Raw genomic sequence first — 17958 nt, 5'->3', positions numbered from 1 at the left:
TCAGGGGCAACACTTTAACACACCCACCTGCTAGCTCTTTGCTGGTCTTAGTGATCCCACTTCTGCTATTTAATCTTGTAAATTCTTTATTTATAATATGAACTTCTTTGCTGCTTCTCTCGATTAAAATGCCCCTCTACTGCAAGCTGATTCTCAAGGTTTTAAATCCTTATATCTAATGACTCGTCTCATACTAGTTCTTTAGAACTTGCCATACTTCAAAAAATGTGGTAGTATGCTAAATTATGGTCATCACCGAATAGATGATGTTGGTGGTGATGGCACATACAATATTTTGCATTCCTTCACCTCCATGCCAAAGCGGCGAGACGAAGAGCAGGATCTGGCGATATAATTCGTAGTGGATTTACTGGATCTAGAGTAGGACCCAACTTTTCATCAAACCCTATTGTCGTTTCCCATTACTTATATGAATCAAGAATAGACTTAATCTTGAACTACTAAAGAGTGTAATTTGTCCTATCCAACTTCCCAACAAGAATAGACCTAATCTTGAATTGAGTATTTTTTCCCATCTAACTTCCCATCACCAAAAGGTGGAGGGTGGGCACGAGAAATTACATTGTTTGTAGGTTGGGCCATCTCTAAATCTATCTTTAAAAAGTGAACTACCAAAAACAAGCTCTGCCTAGAGCCTATGCTCTGATACCATGTAAGAATGCACAATAGTAAAAGCTGGATCAACATAATATAAAGCACTAAATTGCAGAAAGAGGTGGAGTAAACAATATTACTTCTTGCAAAAACTTAATTACAAACTGATGGCATTTTCCCACTAGTGTGCTCATGGCGCAAGGAGTTTTGATGGCAATCTAGACAAACTCTCGATGGAGGATGTCTTTCTTACAAGAGTGCTTGAACATAATGAACTCGATGATAAACTAAGGTTGCCAAACTACTCCATATATAGTACCTGGGCTCGGCATAAACATAGCTTGACAACGTTGACCAATCCATGATTTGGTCCAAAATTACCAACCGACCACATCATCCGAATGGGACCATATTAAACTACAAACGGTTATTTGAGATTGTATCAACCCTTACATGGGCCTTGTAACCCAAGAATTTTACTCTCAACTGTCTCTCACTTATATACACAAACAAGAGAAAAGAGAAATTAGATATTATAGAACTTGGTTAGCATAAAGAGGGATCATGCCTTTTCATTATAAGAAAATGCTTTATATATAATTGGCCCTTATTCACACTTAGATGCACAAAACCCATAAAATAACTAATTGAACTTGGTTATATCTATCTTTCTCATAAATATTATAACTTTTAGGTTGTCTTTTTATGAAACTTATTACTACTGCCATGTATAGTAAAGAGCATGGGGTCACAACAATCCCGGTTTTTGATATATTAAAGTAAAGAGCTAGGGTATCTTTTAGAGTGCCTTTTCATGACACTTATTACTACTTCATGTGTGATAGAGAGGATTTAGCTAACCCAAAATTGGTTATCATTCCCCTTTTTGATATGTTGAAGTAGAGAGATAGGGTACCTTGCTAATGTACTTTTGCCATTGATACGTAGATATTTTCTTTAAGCTTGATGGAAGATGTTGATGAAATCTTTGAGTTATACTTTGAGGCACTTGGGCTCTACCTTCATAGAATATAACCATAGACATTATTGTGTAGGTTCTTGTGTATTCATTTTATGTACCCATTCTTCATCCTCTCTTTTTACTTAGAGTAGGTTTTTAAAGATGTTTCCTATTTTACTCCAGCTCCTTGGTCATTAGGGTCACTGGTACAAGATGGTTTTGCTATTAGTAATCCACCCTCGTTGGGTTACTCTATTTTTTAAGGCCCCATGCATGAGGATGCTAGTCTCTAGTTTAGACACTAGATCTCACCTTATTGTTATAGGACCTGAATGAGCTGCCACCAAAACAAATAAGTCTAGAATATGCATAGACAATGCATATCTTAGTTGTAGTAGTCTAATATGGTTCCACTTGGGTGATGTGGTTAGTTTGGTCTATATAGACCACTCGTAGGGTGGGGGACTAGGGCCACCCTCTATGCTACATATGCTACAACTAGTGGTGGGCCTATGTCACTTACCACTAGGGTGGTTGACATAGGTCCATCCTCTATGCTATAAGTAGGGCCACCATTTATAGGGTAGGTGACATAGGCCCATCCTCTATGCTATAACTAGGGCCACCACTTGTAGGGTGGGTGACATAGGCCCACCCTCTATGCTACAACTAGGCCCACCACTCACATAGGGTGGGTGTTAGATCGCTGTAACACCGCTATACGGGCAGGCGTTACAGCCTACGTGACATTACCCCCCCTTAAGAAGAGTTTTCGTCCTCGAAAACAAACTGGGGAAACTTCTTGGAAATTGCACTACGGCATTCCCAGGTAGCTACCTCCTCATCCCTGTCTGTCCATTTAACAAGTACCTCTTGGTACACTTTATGTCGGGTTTGTCTATCACATGATACTCTAGAATCTTTTCAGGTTCATGTGGTATCTTTGGTGGCTCTATCAAGTCCACCAAAATCTCTGGAGAAACTGTGTTCTCTAACCCGTGAATTGATTTCTTCAGTTTACTGACATGGAAGACATGATGGACTTGAGAACTCTCCGGTAACTCAAGTTTATATGCTACGTCTCCAATCTTCTTAAAGATTTTAAACGGACCACAATATCTCAGAGAAAGTTTATTACACTTTCCCGTTTTCATGGTTTCTGACTGCGCAGGAACCTTGAGGAATACAAAGTCACCTTCTGCAAAGGTCACCTTTCTACGTCCTTTATCCGCATAAGTTTTAGCGCGAACCTACGAATGCTCTCATGTGCGGCTCTGAGCATATCATTCATATCTTCAAGGAAATCCTTGACAGATTGAATCTTCTCCTTTTCTAGGCCTACAGCCATCGGAGATCTCGGCTGGAATCCATACATTAACATGAATGGTGTAAATCCAGTCGCTCGCTGAGTGTTTGGAGCTGTTGTAGCAAACTCCAATAAGGGCAAGTACTCTTCCCAATTAGATTACTTCTTACTAACATATAAGAACGCAACATATCCTCTAGAATTTGGTTAACTCTTTCAGTTTGACCATCAAACTCCGGATGATCTGCCGAACTCATACTCAGAGTAGTATCCAACTTTTTGAAGACTTCCCTCCAAAAATGACTGTTGAACTTTCTCTCTCTATCCGACACTATATCTGCGGGCAGGCCATATAGCTTCTAGAGATGTTCAATAAAGAGTTTTGCCAACTCTGGAGTTTTAACAGTTTTCTTCGTGGCAATAAACTTTGCCATTTTAGTTACCCTGTCCACTACCACCCACATCGAGTCATTCCCTCGACTCGTCTTTTGGGTAAACCGGTAATGAAATCCATGGAAATGCTTTCCCATTTCCCTTGAGGAATCTATTCACATGGTACCTCAGCCTGTCACAATGGAGACAATATGATTTATATGCACAAAAACCTTTTCACCTTCCACAATTCTTCCTGCCTCTGTCAGTTGTTTGAAGGTATCCCAATGGTCTAAAAGAAAATCTCTGTGATGCTCCAGTACAAAGCTCAAAGTGAACTCCCTGTTGAAAATACTGTGGTAGATGTGGAAGTTCCTCTAAGCCTTGCATTTGTGAAGAAAGTCAAATAGGAGAAAATTTGGAGATTTGTCCTCTTCTGGTTCCTTTTGTTTTGAAAGGGAAGACTCAACTTTCTGCTCCAGTCTCTTCCTTTTGCCTGAACAAAAATTTATATATCATGAATTCTATATGCTGACATATGCAATCAGGGAATGTATAGGATATCACCAAACAACTCCCTTCATGAGCACACATGACTCACTTGGTGATTGCTGTGGTCTAAGTATAGCAGCAGAAAAGTCCAGCTTCCTCTTGAAAGGAGGGGCCTAAGAATCAACTGTTTCAAAGCAAAAACTTTTCTCATCATCAAGGAAGAAATCCCCAGGGTCAAAGAAAGCAAAACAATGAGGAAGAAGTGAAAACCAAAAGGGACAGAGAAATTTGCAAGAAATCGCGATGTAGGGCCATTTGGAAAATGTCAAGTACTCTCCTCGCATTTAGTTGCAAATTTTCCATTTCTATTGACATCCATCTCCAATCAAATGCTAGGATCATCTCACAGATTCCTGGACAGTAGATGATACTAGGAAGAATTCCTCAAGGCCAAAGAAAGCAAAACAATGAGGAAGAAATGAAAACCAAAAGGAATATAAGAATTTGCAGGAAAATGCGATATAGGGCCATTTGGAAAATGTTAAGCACTCTCCTCGCATTTTGTTGCAAACTTCTAGGTTCTATTGATATCCATCTCCAATCAAATCCTAGGGTGATGTACCAGATTCCTGGGTAGTAAGATTCAAGAATTATATGGATGGAAGAAATATATATCAAAAAACATTGAAAAGAATATAGATCTCTGAACTTTCTTTTCCTTTTCCATGCTGTTGCACTGGTGAATCTTCTGCTCTCTTCCAAACTTGAGCTGCAGCCTAGGTAACCTTGAGATCTGGCAGTGGTAGTAGTCTTCAGGCAGGTTGCAGTCTGGATGGAGTGTGTTGGGTAGGAAGGGATCAGAGGGGGAACGAAAATGATGATGGGAGGGTGCTGGCAGGGATGAAAGATAGGGAGGGAAGAGTGGTTATGGATCTGATTATGAAATCATGATTGGCACAAGTTCCAAGGTAAAAAGTGTCCCATTCACACGTGCCAAGTTTCAAACTCCAAGAGATCTGGGTCCCATCCACACGTGTGAAAAAATGACTCCATTCCACACGTGTGGTATTTAGTAGCTACTTTGTTTGTATTTTGCACTAATCTTTTCCCTCTTGTTTAATCTCTCCTGTCTTGGCCCTCCCCTCTCAGCTCTCTTGCCTCTCTACCTCCCTACTCTGCACCATCAGCATCCTGACCAGCAGCACAGGTTCATCCCCAGGACAGGGTACTCATCACCAGCACAACACACCCACAGATAGCTTCCAGGTCAGTAAGACTCTCTATATCCTTATCTTCTTGTTTAATAGTATAACACACATACTTTTGGGATGTGATGTAGCTTAGATATTAGGATAAATATTATATGCATTCCTTAACTTTTTCCACTGCAACCACAAGCATGAAGACTTTTGAATTGGGCTGGTTGAGTGAGAGATTGATCACTTCTTGCCTTCCATAGACTCAATCCATCCTACACCAAGTTGCAAACACAGTGAAATGACTGAAGGCATGTTCCAGTATGCTGCCTCATGAATTTGCAGGAAAACGCGAGGAGAAGGCTTTAGGAATTTCAAACAGCCGAAATCGCGTTTTGTTACAAATATAAAACTGTTGCTTCATCCACCCCTATCATTGTGGTTTTGTGTCTTTCCAAGTTATCCATGGCTGTATACTCCTTGCATAAATTCAATCCATATTTTATTTAGTTGTAAAGACAGAGAAATCACTGTAGGAATGTAATAGCATGTTACTTCAGGTATTTGCAGGAAAACGCGAGAGTGAGCTGTTAGGAATTTCAAACTGTCGAAATCACGTTTTGTTTGCAAATTCATTAATGTTGCTTCATCCACCCCTGTCATTACCTTCTTGTATCATTCCATGTTCTCCATGGCTGTAATCTCTTTCCATTGCTTTGTATACAGCTTGTCAGAGTGATGGCAAGAACCAAGTCAACTGCAAGGAGTGCTGGCAAGGGGCCAGGGCTTGCACAGCAGAGCAGCAGCTGGGGCAGGTATCAAGGAATTTAGTGTGCCTCCAAAGGGAAGAGTTGCACATGGCAGGAAGGGGAAGCCAATGAGCCTGCTCTAGCAAAAGGCCAAGAGATTGAAACATGGTGCAGGTGTGCTAAAGGAGACCAGGAAGCAACAGAAAGCTACAGGCTTTGCAATCCCCAAGGCACCTTTTCAGAGACTAGTGAAAGACATATGTGATAGTTGGCACCTTGGTTTCAGGTGGAACAGGACTGCCATTCTTTCCTTACAGGAAATGGCAGAGGATTACTTGGAGAAATATTTTGAAGATGTAATGCTGGTAGCAGCCCATGCTCATAGGGTAACTCTGATGGCCAAAGACTTCAACACTTTGTCCAGAGTGAGATGGAGGTATGACAAGCTGGTCCATCTTGTGGAATGGCAGGACATCAAAATGAGAGACATATTATTAATTCCACCTGCAAGAAAGTTGAAGGTTGATGAGGTTAAGGTTGTTGAAGTAACCCACTCAAAGAACACCAGAGGGAAAGCTGCTTATGAGGAGTCACTGAAGCAGCAAATAAAAGAATCCGAATCTGTTATAGATGTGGAGACTGTACAGATGGAGCTGCAGATACAGAGAAGGTTGCAGGAGCTGGGCCTTAACATAGTTGTCCATATTGAGGATGAAACTTCAGTGAATAATTTTGACTTGACAAAACCATGCTTGGCAGCATTGGCTCATAAGAATGAGTATTGCTCAGATACTATCATTCTTGCAATGCTCTAGTAAGTGTCTTTTATTTTACATGTTTGCAAAACAATCCTTCTTGTACCTCCTTTACACCCTACCCTAATTATTGTTTGGTCCAATGCAGCATGATGAGAAGCTGGCTTAACCACGCTGTACAACATACAGTTCATATTATTGATCTTGCCATTTCCTTCAAGTTAAGAGATGCAAAAGAAACTCCCATGGATATTTCCAATTGGTTCAGACACTGCGATTTTGATGTTGTTGATGTTTTGCTACTTCCATACCATAACAAGTATGTGGGTGATTGCTTCTTTTGGGATTCTTCTTGTAGCCTTTGATTTCTTAATGCTTTTTTCCTTATGCAGTGACCACTGGAGCTTTGCTTCTATTGACATCCAGCAGAAGCAATGCTTTTTATTCAACTCTCTTAAAAACACACATAGAGAGCTAAAATTGTAAGTGGTGTGTGTGCTATTTTTAACTTTAAACTTCATTATTTTGATTTAATGCACACTAACTGAATTATATGTATTTCAGTTGTATTAGAAGGCTTCTAGATGCATTAGATCATTGTCCTCCTAATGTCAATCTTTTGGATTCAATAGAGCCAATAGATTTAGAGGTAGAAAGCCGTTCCCTCTACTGATGTCTATTTCATAATATGCCTTTGAACTTATTGAATAATTTTGTTTTGTTCAGATATTAACAGTTTCTAACATATCTTTCCAACTGTACAGACACCACAACAAGATGATTCAAGTAGCTGCGGCTAGAGAGTGCTGATCAGTGCACCAAATATATACTTTCAAGCTATTTTGAGATAGGACAGCCAGACCTTGTAAGAAAAAATAATTTTCATTTAGCTTCAAAATAATTGATATTGGTACAAAGTGTTCTAAATCATCATATGCCATTGCAGATGAGAGAAGATAGCTTCAGCTCAAACTATGTATTTAGTTTCAGAGCTGATACAATTTGGAAGTTTTTGAAGTATGCCTCCCCCAAACCTATTGTACCAGCTACTATCGAGTTGGGTGAGGGCTCTAAAGTTCGAGAAGGTGTCATACACCTTGATGACATAGATGATGCTGATGTGGTGCCACAGGAACAAGGACCTAGTGCTGATGAGGAGAAGCCATAGGAACAAGGACCTTGATGGAGCAGTAGCAAACAGATGTTCCAGAGGCAGTAGAGGAGACAATGGAGTAGCACCAAGAGATTGTACACGACAGGATGGAGCAGTAGAAAACAGATTCTCCAAAAAAAGATGATACGGTGAGCTTGGACCATGTAGAGCAGCCTCTGGATCAGGCTGTAGATAAATAGAAAATGGTTGTCAAGAATATGTTCTACATATACAATTAAACACTTCTGTATAAAATTTTACTTTATTGAATATAATACCTTTGTTTATGGAGTCTGTGTTATCTCAATTTTTTAAATTTTCAATGTCTTTGCATTTTATTGAACTCTCTCTTCTTTTGAGGCATGCATAAAGAATTTTTATTATCCTTGTGGCAATATTGGGCCTCTGTAACACTAAATGTGGGAGAGGCCAATCCACTGAATTCCATGCCGGAAGGTCTTGTTTTCTTAACACACCATGTGTGTTAGCATTGTCCAGCAAAAACTGATAAAAATGATCAGTAAAAAATATACCCGATTGAGCTAGCTCTGTTGCACATCGACCTTGGTATTGTTGTTCTCCTATCGATCCATGCAAAACATCTATAAATCCCAGAATACAATCGATGTTTTGCCATGTCTCATACGATGAAGGGTATAAATCTGAAATAAAATAACACAAGAATGTCAATAAGCAAAGAAAGAAAGCTTCATCTTAAAAATCCATACACCTCATAAAGAACAAAACCACAATAGAAAAATATACAATTAGGCCTGTGATCATTTGGATAGTCTCACAAGACAAGTTATTTATGCGTGTACACATGCTGAATCAAAACTTCTTTCACCGATATCTTCCCTCTGGTGATTTTAAAATCTCGTACTCTTCCCTTCCATTTCCCTTCCATGACGCTGACACCAAGAAAATGTTTTTTGTCTGGGGTCTCTTTCTTTTGCTAGGTTGCATGAGCACCCATGCTCCTTTCAAAACACTAAACCTTTCCCAAGTTCCCTCCGTTTTGACTGTACTTGAATTCTCTACCGAAGAAATAGAAGAAGCAGGTCGACGGGGTAAGGATGTGTGGTATAATTCTGCCTTCATAGCATTATCATCCACAGAGCATCTTCCACAAGAACGGCCATAGTTTTTATTCACCATGGAGACCTTGTGAATCTGTAACAACAGCAAAGTAATGTAAACAAGGTAACAAAGTGAAGTTTACTCTAAGCTAAACAGGATCAAGGGAGCAGTTTTGGAAAAGAAGAGGCTGCTACACAATGAGGCAGTGGTGTAGAATGGTAGACCTTTCGAAGGAAAGGGAGCACAACATTTCAAAGTTCAAAGGAAGGTGGAAGTGGGAAGGCCCTTGTCAGAGAAAATGTCAGACTAGATTCTATCTTCATGTCCAAAGATCTTGTGAGAATAAAAAACCAATCTCCACATTAATGTAGCACGCTTGTACCTACATAAAGTATTGTTTCTTTTATCTATTTTCTCTTTTTTTTGTGAATTTGCAACGTTACGTTGGCCCTCTGTTGATTGGTTGAGAGCTTATTTTTCCAAACCGTAAAAGGCCCCAAAATGAGCTCCCTTTTTTCCTAATGTCTTGTTGTGGTGTGGAGGAGAAGGAACAAAGAACTTGTGTGTGCCATCATCATGATTATCACTAATTCTATTTGGATCATGATGATCACTAATTCGATTTAAATCAGCATTGTTAGAGACTTGGGTGGTTCTATGAAACTAGTATGAAACAACAAACCACATAAGTATACAAAACCTTGAGAATCAGCTAGAAATGATGAATTTGCCCAGTCTTGCTTTAGAGAGCTAAAAACTAATTTACTAGGATAAACTCTTTTTGGTTTGAGATAATTATTAGAAAATGACAGTCTAGAATCCACTTTATCGTGTATCAAACCATACATCCTCAAGGCCACCCAAGCCTTCGGTCCCATTAAATGACCAACACTCAACAGAGTGTTTCCTTTGTAAGAAGGCAAGCTTCCTACACTCATCAATAGAGTGCTTCCCTATTAACAAGGCAAGATTCCTTCAAATCTACCTCAAAAGCTAGGAGATTTGAGAAGACATGAGCACCTAAATAAACACAGACGTGGGTGGAGGAACTATGGAACTCAGTGCCTCCATTCCCCAAGCCCTAAATTTTCCAAGAAGCTCAATAAATGGTTCCATGATTTTTGTGAGATGGTGAAACACACCATCTCTCTTAGTGAGACATAAAACCATTAAAAGAAAGAGCCGAACCACATGAATCCTAAGTATGAAAAAAAGGTAAAAGAAGAGATAGACAAGCTCATTGATGCATGAGATTCAACATATCAAATGGATCTCACTGATAGTGATTTTTTTCCTAATAAAATCATAAAGCTTAGAGAGCTTAGAGTGTGCATTAACCTCAAAAATGTCAATTTCTCTGCCCCACGGTATCCCTTGCCTTACACCACTCATATTTTGAAAAAAGTCACTCTAGAGAAGAAACTTATAGATTCTTGAATTTCTTCTTAGGCTACAACCAAGTGATGATCGATTAAGCTCTTATATCAATACCAAGACAACATTTGCTATGGACTGGGGAAAACCACTTCCAACACTTGATGTGCATTAGGCTTTAAGGATCTACTTTGAAAGATCATGGAGATCATAGATGATATTTGCACTCAAAGTAGAAAGATGATATTTTTTTGCACTCAAAGTAGAAAGAGAATCTAGAGTGTCTTAAAAGCAACTTTTTGAGAGGTACAAACTCTTTGCCACATGTCATTGAACCCACTCCTATCCTAATTTTAGGTTATGCCTTTGGACACATCACTTCCAAAAATGGTATCTCCACAAATGACAATAAGCTCCATGTGATCTTAGAATTCCTACCATCCACAAACTATAAAGGGATGCAAAGGTTCATGGGGCATGTCAAGTATTATGAAAGATTCATCTTCTTGTATGCCATATATGTGAGACCTTTGTATAGGTTGCTAGCATTTGTAACCTTGCAAAAACATCTCTCGTATTAGTGGAGGTAATGTCTTGTCCCTTCCATTGGGCTGTGAACTCGAACATCGATATACTAGTGTTGCATTTTGCATGATATATAAACCTGGAGAGATATTTTGTGGCTCCACATAATAGTCATTGTTAAGTTCTCCATCATGTGAATTGGGTCACAACTATATAAGATGAATGTGATTTTTGGGGTGTAAGACCGTTGGCAATAAATGTACACCACAGGTATCCTATACATGCCACTTAGGTCTATTATACATTAGTTGCAAAGTATTCGTCGACCCATGATGCTATTAATTAAAGCTAGAGGTTGCACTGGAGTAAGAAATTGGGCTAGCAGTTGAGCATGAGGGTGTGCCGACACATGCTAGTGCCATGATTTATCATACACATTGTCAATAAAGAAATTACATGGGTCACAAAACAACAAGAGTGTAGGTGGGCTAGCAATTGAGCGTGAGGGTGTATTGACACATGCTAGTGCCATGATTTGTCATATATATTGTCAATAGAACAATTACTTGGGTCACAAAATAACAAGTGTAAGCATTCAATGCGCATATGATTTTGCTTACAAATTCAACACCACATTGTCACTCTTTGAGAAAGAGATGTTTATTTCTTGGTGGGTCTCTATGGTTCTTTAGATTTATCTTTTTCAATATGGTCGTGTTAACTCATCTCAATAGTTATGTTAACTCATCTCAATAGTTATGTTGTTTGCTTGTTTATCTTATGAGCTCCTGAATCATGTGACAACTCGAAAGTTGAGCTGGTGAAGATGGAGATTTGGTATCATCAAGAAATATATTATTTTCAAAGTCTATGGCCATTTTTTGCAATAATCATCTAGTGTAGCTGACCTAGATAGGAATATATAATCATGCATTTTTGAGTTACATGAAAGCATGACATCATCAATCAACCTCTCCCAAAGTTTACACTGTGAGTTCAGATGTTTTAATTAAGAGACATGATCCCTCATAGGGTTATGCTCATGTTTTAATTAAGAGACATGATCCCTCATAGGGTTATGCTCATGTTGCTATATGTTATAGTGTTGTGCTACTGGACTCCATTTAAAAGTCACCACTTCATGCAAAACTTGGTACAAACACATTTAAAAGCTTGTTGGTAAAGTTGATTTTATCTTTTGACTTTTGAGTTCCGTACCATTGGTGTCCTTTCCCATCTAATGTTAGGGAGCCTCAATGGATTTTTTTCATAGCCCCACAAGCCTCACAAACTAACTTACAATGAAGTAGATTTGGTATGCACATGCACATGGGGGATGGGGCCTAGGCACTTGGGTTTAGGTTCATTTACATGCGTACTTTTGGGGGCCTTGGGCTATATTAGGCATAGGGCTCATAGACACATTATACCCTTTTTAAACTTATATCATATAGACATCTATCTTCTTGGAGCTCATGCCCAAGCTTCCATGGTGACCTTCACCCATGTCTCTAGACTCCATGTAAACGATGCCTACGTGTTCTTGACTCCACGTTAACCAGCCCCGTCCCTCTTTCCCTTCTTTCATTTGTTAGAGCTTGATCTTTGATCTTAGTTTAGGTTTTTCTAATTGTAGATTAGTGAAATCATAAAATTTTAATTTTGTGTTTTCTTTTATTCTCTTGTCAAATTTAGGAGTTTCAACCATTTCATGTATTATCTCTTGGTTTTGTGATTAGAGAGTGATTTGAGCCTTAATCATTTTTCGATTTGATTTTTACATACTTTTCAGATTTGCTAATTTCTTGATTTGAGATGATTAGTAATTAAATTGTGTTAATAATTTTTGAATTTGTATTAATCAATGTTTTTAAAAACCCTAATCCACTTTATTGCTTGATTTCTTGAAACTTTCTTGATTTTTGAAATTAGGGATTTATAAAAATTTCAGCACAATTTTGAGTGGTTTCTTGTATTACATTACTTAGGGAGCATATTAATCATTTTTGGATTACTCGTAATCCAATTTTTCAAAATGAAATTTCTTGATCATGATTAGTAATAATCATTTTCAGATTACTGTTAATCCACTTTTTCAGAATGCATTTTCTTTATCATGTTAATCATTTTTCGGATTAGGAATTTCCACAATTTGCATTTCTTGATGTTCTTGAAAATCTTCTTGATTTTTATAGAAATTCTGCATAAATTAGAGCTATTTTCATTAAATCTTCACACAAACCCTAGTTTTCTACTATCATTTGCAAGATCCTTTGAGTTTCTTGCATTCTTAGGGAGATTCTTGGTTTCTGTACAGTTTTTGGTGGAAGATTCATAAAGAAAGATGTTGATTATCAAAGAAATTGGAGATAAATTACAAATATTATAAAATCTTGGGCAGTTTCAAGAAAGTTTATAGAATATAGTTGCAGAATTCATTGCTGTGCAGTTTCAAGTGCAGAGTTAAAGATGCAAGTGTGGAGTTAAAGAACCATGAAGATATGTTTCAAGATCAGTGTAGAATTGAGGATTATAGTTGGATTCTCCTAAATATAAATTGATCAAGGTTTGTCATTCTGATGAAAAGCATTGTTGTATGGTGAAAAAATCTATGTGGGAACTATCATTTGGACCACATGATTTGTTGCGAGTGCATGGAAATTTTAAAGATAAAAAAGAATCTTCATAGATGATATGGCCATACACAACTTTTTAAATTACAAATTGGTTAAGAAACTTATGTTGCCTCAACTCCCAAGTTCTCATAAGTATATAGTATCATTAGCCAAGATGAGTGGGATACTATGGTAAACCAAGTTGGGATGAAGATTTAAGAGTATGAAGCACTTTTGGATTTTCAAGTGATGCGTCTATCGATCGCAGATGTAATTCTTGGGAGAGAATGGTTATTTTCATTGGGGACAATATTTTCAAGAAGCTATTTGCATAATACACTAACATTTGAGTATAAAGGAAATTTTATTACATTGCAAGGAGAGCACAATGTACCATCTTCTCCTTTGATATGTGATATTAAGCTCTAAAAGCTTCATAAAGAGAATGGAATAGAATAAATGTTTTTCTGTTATGCAATGCCTCAGTTTAATAACCATGGTGTAAAGTTTGATTCAAGTATTTGTGAAGTAATTAATTCTTCTTTAAATAATTTATTAGAAGAATTTAAATAACTTTTTGGCAATGTTTCTAGAGGGGTAGACAATCCCATAGAGGTTTTAAAGAATTCAAAACCAATTAGTAAGCCACCTTATAGAGTAAGTTTAACTGAAAGACAAGAAGTTGAAAAGCAGTTGGTTGAATATTTAAAACAAGGCTTTATTAGGCCAAGTAAGTCTCCCTAGGCTTCACCAATATTATTAGTGAAGAAAAAGAGATGGATCTATGTGCTTGTGCATAGATTATTATGGATTGAATGCAATCACAATAAAAAATAAATTTCCTATTCCTAGGATAGATGAGTTGTTTGATCAACTCAAAGGTGCTAAATATTTTAGTAAGATAGATTTAAATATTTTAGTAAGATAGATTTAAGGCCTAGATATCATCAAGTAAAGAATTAGAATTAAAGATGTGCCAAAAGCAACATTTAGGACATCTTTTGGGCACTATGAGTTTTTAGTCGTCTTTTGGTCTAACTAATGCTCCCGCTACTTTTATGACCATGATGAACACTATACTTCATCCTTATTTAGGAAAGTTTGTGGTGGTTTTTATTGATGATATACTAGTCTTTAGTCAAAATGAACAAGAACATATTGAGCACCTTAGACAAGTATTTCAATTATTGAGAAAAAATAAATTGTTTGCTAAAAAATCTAAATGTGATTTCTTCAAAAAAGAAGTGCAATATCTTGGACACAGTGTGTCTGAGGAAGGGATATGTATGGATCTTGATAAAGTTGAAGCTATATTGAGATGGAAGGCCCCATCTAATATAGATGAGTTACAAATAATTTTAAGACTTGCTGGGTTTTATCGAAAGTTTATAAGGAATTATGCTAAGATAGTTGTTCCAATGATGAATCAGCTTAAGGGAAAAGGAAAACAATTTAGTTGAACTCATGATCAATAAACTAGTTTTAAAAAGTTAAAAGTAGCAATAGCTACTGCTCCTATTTGGCAAATAGTGGATCCAAATATGAACCATTTATATTGGAAACAGATGCTAGTAATTTTGTTATAGGAGCAGTATTATTGAAGAAGGGAAGTCCAATTGCATTTGAAAGTAAAAGTTGGGCAAAGCTCAAAGTAACTATTCAACATATGAGAAAGATTTGTTTGCAATTATGCATGCTCTTAAAAAGTGGCATCATTATTTGTATGGTGCCAATTTTGAAGTATTGTCTGACCATGAAAGTCTTAAATGGTTAAGTACTCAAAAGGAGTTAAAAGGTAGGAAGGCTAGATGGTCTGAAATTCTACAAGAGTTTGATTGTCAAATCAAATATAGAAAAGGAAAATTTATTGTTGTGGTAGATGCTCTAAGTCGAGCATCCATGATAAATGAGTTGAGTTTTACTCAACTAGAAAGTGAGTTGCTGGCTCACTTAAAAGGAAAATGTGCTAATGACCCTAGCTATCAAGTAGTTTGGAATTACTTGATTAAAAAAGGTAACTCTCAAAAATAGAGAGTAAAGAAAATACAGCTGTTAGTGATAAAAGAGTGTCACTTAAAAAAATAGTGGTTCAAAGGATCACTTAAAGAAGGGTTAATAAGTGAAAAAGATCGTTGGAAATTTTTTTCCATCGATAATGGGTAATTGTTATATAAATGTTTAGATTTACATATCATCTATGAAGTGGTGGAAGTTGGATAGATTACCTCACCTACGGGGCGACACTCATATCTTTTCCTTTTGATCCTGGAGGATACCCGACTACGAGCCTCATCATCGACAAGAGTCCTTTATCTTTTCTATTTGACCTCGGGGTTCATGAGATTCACGTATTGGTGTTGGGGCTTTGTGATGGTGACACTTGGTCATGTATTTGGATTTTTGTATATAGTCTTTGTATTTGTTTTGTGCACGACCACCCTTTGATTTTAAGGATGAAATCATTGTAGGAGGGGATGGTTTGTAATGAAGTAGATTTAGTATGCACATGCACATGGGGGATGGGGCCTAGGAACTTGGGCTTAGGGTCATTTACATGTGTACTTTTGGGGGCCTTGGGCTATATTAGGCATAGGGATCATGGACATTGTAACCTTTTACTCTTTTATCATATAGACATCTATGTCTTCTTGGAGATCATTCCCAAGCTTCCATGGTGACCTTCACCTATGTCTCGAGACTACATGTAAATGATGTCTATGTGTTCTTGACTCCACGTTAACGAGTCCCCTCCCTCTCTCCCTTCTTTCCCAACTTAAAAATCTCTAGATGTTGGATAGGATCTTCATCACCTATGAATTTTTACATGAGTTTTAGTAATGTTAAAAGGTCTTGATCTGTGAAGTTTTTTAGTGACTATGGAATCTTTCCTAAATCCCTAGCAACTCCCTTACCTATTTCATCATCCTTCCTTAGTAATCATTTGGTGTTGCTATAGGTGCAGGGGGCCCGTCTGCTTGGGTTTGGTCTATGCACTACTCTTACCGGGGATAATGCAACTCGTCCTTTCCTTTTTTTCTTCCATGGTTAGGCATAAATTGAGATGTGGGCCCATAATTATGAATAGTAGGGATAGAACCACATATACCCCTAATATTGCTAATTGATTATCTTAGAAATTCTTCTTGATTTTGTAATAACATGGCTTGCAAGTATAATAGGAACTCATGATCTAGTATACAATTAATCTATGGGAAGGTCGCATCATTTTATGGGAATAAAGAGGCCGATTTCTTTTGTTCAAGGTGGGAGAAAATAGCAAGAAGGAGGACACGACCTTACTGTGGGGACTAGAGACGTATGGGATTATTTCTTGTGTTCATCTAAGATTTGATTCTTATATTCAAGCATTTACATTTTTATTGAGCCTCTCTAATTTATTCTTCCAAATCCATCTTCTCCATACTAGGGACGAAAACATTGCTAGTCCTCAGAGCATTAGCAATAGAGCATTAATAATATCTCTCCAAATCTTAGGTGTGGTTTGAGGTTTTTTTGAGACATAAATAAGGGTCTTCCCTTCCACAACTTGAAAACCATAAATTTGACATCAAGTTAAGGGTTTCTTTGATTTTGATAGGCATGGACATGAGAATTAAGTAAATGTTTTGATTTGTTCTTTTTATTTATTCCAACTAATTTAAATCAATTCAAACACTTCCTTTACCTATACTTTGAATATCTTTACATTTTCATGGTGTAAAGTTCTGGAATGATTCTCTCATGATATGTGAAAATTAATTCACTTGATAAGGGGATAAGATAAGATTAATCAATTTTAAGTAATATTATCCCAAAAATCTCGAAAGAGATCACGGATTCTCACAACATGAATTAATTCTTATGGCTGTGAAAAGGTGATTCACACCATAAGAATGCAACATTTATAGTTTTTTAATGTTCTTACATGCGATGTTTTTGTGTCTAAATGACCCTATTTGAGTCCCCTCGGCATGATTTAAAAAAAAAAATTATATCAATGAGTCTCAATTCTACACATTTTTTTTATAATTTTGGAGATTTTGAAAGTAAAAACACAAAATAAGGAAACATGTAACTTTACTTGGTGAAGATTATAGCCATAAAACATGTAAAAATCAAACAAAACACTCTCTTCCAAGTTCTTGCAAACCAAAAAACTCAATAAAACACAAGTTTTCTTCTTTTCTCTCTTCTTCACCTGAACCTTATCTACTTCTCAATCACTCCATTGCTTAAAAAATAATGGTATAGGGAAAGGAGGACTTGCATTAGGGAGATTCGACTTAAAAGTTGTGTGGAAGGAGCATGGTGTCTCCTCAAAAGTGGCACCATGAACATTTTATCCTATTCTAGGGCCTCCTTGAATTCTATTCATTCATAGATAAGCAATAATAAAATGCATCTTGTCTTTGTTCCCAAGCTTGAGCCTCTTGAAGTCTTGCAAGCCCACTCTTCTCACTCTTCACTCTTCTCACAAGAATCAAAGAGGAATATGTACCAAGAATCATACACCTATACTCTCATCATAGCATAAGATTCTATTAGCACAAAGAGGGATTGTGTTTTTTAATTATGAGAAAATGGCTTAAATACAATTATCTCTTATTCTTGCTTAGGCACTCAAAACTTAAAAATTAACTAAATATAGCTTGGGACATGGCCACTTTCTCATAAAGATTACAACTAGTTAGAGTGTTACACACTTATTGCTTGCTTGATATGTAGAAGAGAGAGCAATTGTTAACTCATAAAATGTCTCGAATTA

This window comes from Cibotium barometz, chromosome 6 (genome assembly GCF_041138505.1).
Source record: "Cibotium barometz isolate CiBa-2024 chromosome 6, ASM4113850v1, whole genome shotgun sequence".
NCBI classification, from domain to species: Eukaryota; Viridiplantae; Streptophyta; class Polypodiopsida; order Cyatheales; family Cibotiaceae; genus Cibotium; species Cibotium barometz.
Note: the sequence above shows the minus strand (reverse complement) of the source record.